Here is a 3,020-nt window from a genome sequence, read left to right as displayed (position 1 = left end):
TTGCATCTCATCTCATATGATCATGACATTTTCATTACATCGCCTTGTTATTATTATTGCCTCACTAAGTCGATGACTTAGCGTGTGAGTGTTTCACACGTAGGATCCGAGAAAATAGACGAGACAGGTGAAGCAGCTTGACAGCATTACTCCTGCAACCACCAGATCAGAAGCAACTTAATCAGTAGGTCATTTTGTTATGTAAATGGCAGTTGGCATGTAATTAAAGGGTTAAGTTGTGTATGCTCTGAATATTTTAATAAACTTATATTACAATATGTATATTATCGTATTTTCTTAATATAAGTTCAAATATTTTACTATTATTTGTTAAGAGTTGTGTTTTAAAGTCAATGTAGTATCTCTGACTCATATCCGGGTCGGGTACGGGTTGGGGGTGTTACAAGAAACCTGTCCCAGTTTTCATCTTTAAGTGCCAGATCCTTCTCAAGTTCTTTCTTCATCATGAGAATCTGGATTACGGGAAGGGAAGCAAAAAGAAAGATGTGGTAAGATGCGGAAAAAACAGGAGATGGTATTGAAGGGATAAGCCAAGGGTGGCAAGCAGGGGCCTTGGCATTGTTTGGTTAAATGGTCCCATAGGACTTTTTGTCCCTTTCAATAATTAATAGTTCAATTCAATCCCTTTTAGCATCTTTGTTCCAAGGAAAATTTGCATTTTTAGAACCTCCGGAGACAATAATTCAATTTGTCATTTTTACACAATTTTTAGCTCCCTCCCCCCCCCCCCCAAAAAAACACTATATCAGCCCCCTACTCAAAATTCCTAGCTTCGTACTTGAATGTTCATACAATGTGAAAACACATCTAATATACATAATTTAAAGCAACACCAGTAAAACTAGCAAAGTTTTGTTTTTGGCACCTTGATATGGTATACAGGATGCATTTTATTCTCTATGCAGTCCTCCACAATCCGCCTGACTTGTTTTAATCCTTTAAATGAACCCATAGCTGCAACAGTGTTTCCCTATTCCATAATGTGGAAAATGAAAATAATTTCAGTTTTTGGTTCTCCATTTCAACATGGAGTAAAAAATGCAGTTTTTTTTTTGAAAGTAAAAAATGCAGTTCAACCACCCAAAAAAAATACAAGCAAGGTATGCAATTACCTGAACAAGAATGTAGCAGCCTGTCAATATTTCAAGTGCCTGCATTTGTAACGAAAGGGAGAATTAGACAAAAGAGTTTCAGGAGTTCATCGCAGCAAACCACTTCATAGTAATAGTATATACATGCCTCAACATAGCCTTTTTTCAGGGGATTATTTCAGAATCTTGTAAAGACATCAATAAGAATGCATACACACCTTCAAAGTCGAAGAATTCGGCCCCACGAGACGCTGCCTTCTTTTAACAAACCGTTCCCGTAAAAACACAATATTTAGATGACTTTATGAAAATTTTTAGATGCAAGTGCAACAATGTAACATCTTGTCATCTATCAAAACAGAAAATTGATTAACCAAATTACAGAGAAATAGAGAAATAAAAATACCAAAAACTGTCTCCTTGGTGTAGGAAGTAACATACAAATTCAAATATAAAAACTAAAAAGGACACAATCCAAATAACCCGCCTTAATGACTGGTAACTAAGGAACACTAACATATAAGCAGATATAATGTTCCACTTCAAAAACACTATAGCATTTCCACGAGTACAACAGATTGAATGAGAAATAGACGTCCAGCATGCATAGACGATAAAGCCTACGGAATATAATTAGCAGTTTCGGGTTTCAGTATGCTGCTAACAAACAATTCACAATAGCTGGATCAAAGATAACATAATTGAACCTATGTAGAAGACTAGTGACAAAAGGCATAGATATGTACTTGTATACCTACATACAAATATTTGCATATATTGTAACTTCTACTGAATGAATAAGAGAAACAGAGATGAATAGAAAACATCAAAAAAAAGTTTCAGATCATAGGATCCATATTGGAATATAACAAAAACAGAGAGGACTCCGATTTGCATAGCCCAGACAGCCATCAAAAGATGAACAAAAAGAAAGAAAGAAAGAAAGAAAGATCTTACATCAAATTTAATTAAGATATATAGAACGTGTAAAACTAAAATGGAATAAGTAAAAAGTAGATATTTGCCCTTACATTACAAGATTTCAGTATCAAAAGAAAACTTACAACAGTAATTGATGTGGGTGAACTCAGTAATTGTCGGCTTAGCTGTGGGTTTAATTTCGGTAGCTTTCAGCTCAACTGTGGGTGGAGAAACCCAGCAAGCAATGCAAGGGAGGCGCGGCTTTGGGCGGAGGAGCGGCCGGCAAGGGGAGGGGACTGGGAGATGTTGTCGAGCTGACGGCTATATGTTGCTTCAATCCTCCGTATCCAGCTTTTTCTTTTAGGATGCGTTTGGTTCACGGAATGTAAGATGTTTGGTTCACGGAATGTAAGATTACCAGTGGGAATAAAAGATTACCAGGGAATAGGATTACTGGGAATGTTGTATTTTGTGTTTGGTTGGTTTAGCAGGAATGTAAGATTACCGTGTTTGGTCAAAGGAATAAAAGATTATTAGAATGTATATTTGATCAAATTGTCCTTATTATATATTTGTATAATATTACAAATTGTAAAATATTTATATATTTTCTTTAAAAAATTAAATTCATAATATTTATATAATTTTTTTACAAAATTAAAAATATAAAAAATGTTTAATGAAAGGGTAAAAAAAATTTAACCCCTAAACTTCATATAAAATTTTAATTATAGATTTTTTTTGTAAATCTAAAATAATTTAAGGATAAATTTGTAATTTAACCTTCGTAGAATTTTTATTATTCAATGACAGAAGAATGATATTTTTGAAAAAAATAAAAATTTAAGGGTATTTTAGTCCAAAACGCCGGTAATGTTACAATACCTAAGGGAATGGAGGTAATGACATTCCCGGTAATATACCCCAAAAAATCTACTATTGGTAATAAAACATTACCGGGAATGAGATTCCCGGCCAACCAAACAT

The 3,020-nt window shown here is 34.1% G+C and overlaps 1 long non-coding RNA gene across 1 annotated transcript; it reads right to left on the bottom strand.

The window, feature by feature from the left end:
• Positions 1–404: 404 nt before the first annotated feature.
• LOC120129076 lies at positions 405–2,075 on the bottom strand. The gene is made up of 4 exons (XR_005516696.1): positions 1,331–2,075; positions 1,134–1,172; positions 887–991; positions 405–473 (listed from the first exon to the last, which is right to left on the bottom strand). It is a non-coding gene; the product is annotated as an uncharacterized LOC120129076 (long non-coding RNA).
• Between the last annotated feature and the right edge of the window lie 945 nt (positions 2,076–3,020).

Source organism: Hibiscus syriacus, unplaced genomic scaffold, assembly GCF_006381635.1.
Source record: "Hibiscus syriacus cultivar Baekdansim isolate YM2019G1 unplaced genomic scaffold, ASM638163v2 tig00001644_pilon, whole genome shotgun sequence".
Classification (NCBI taxonomy): Eukaryota; Viridiplantae; Streptophyta; class Magnoliopsida; order Malvales; family Malvaceae; genus Hibiscus; species Hibiscus syriacus.
Note: the sequence above shows the minus strand (reverse complement) of the source record. Positions and strands in the feature narration are given on the sequence as shown.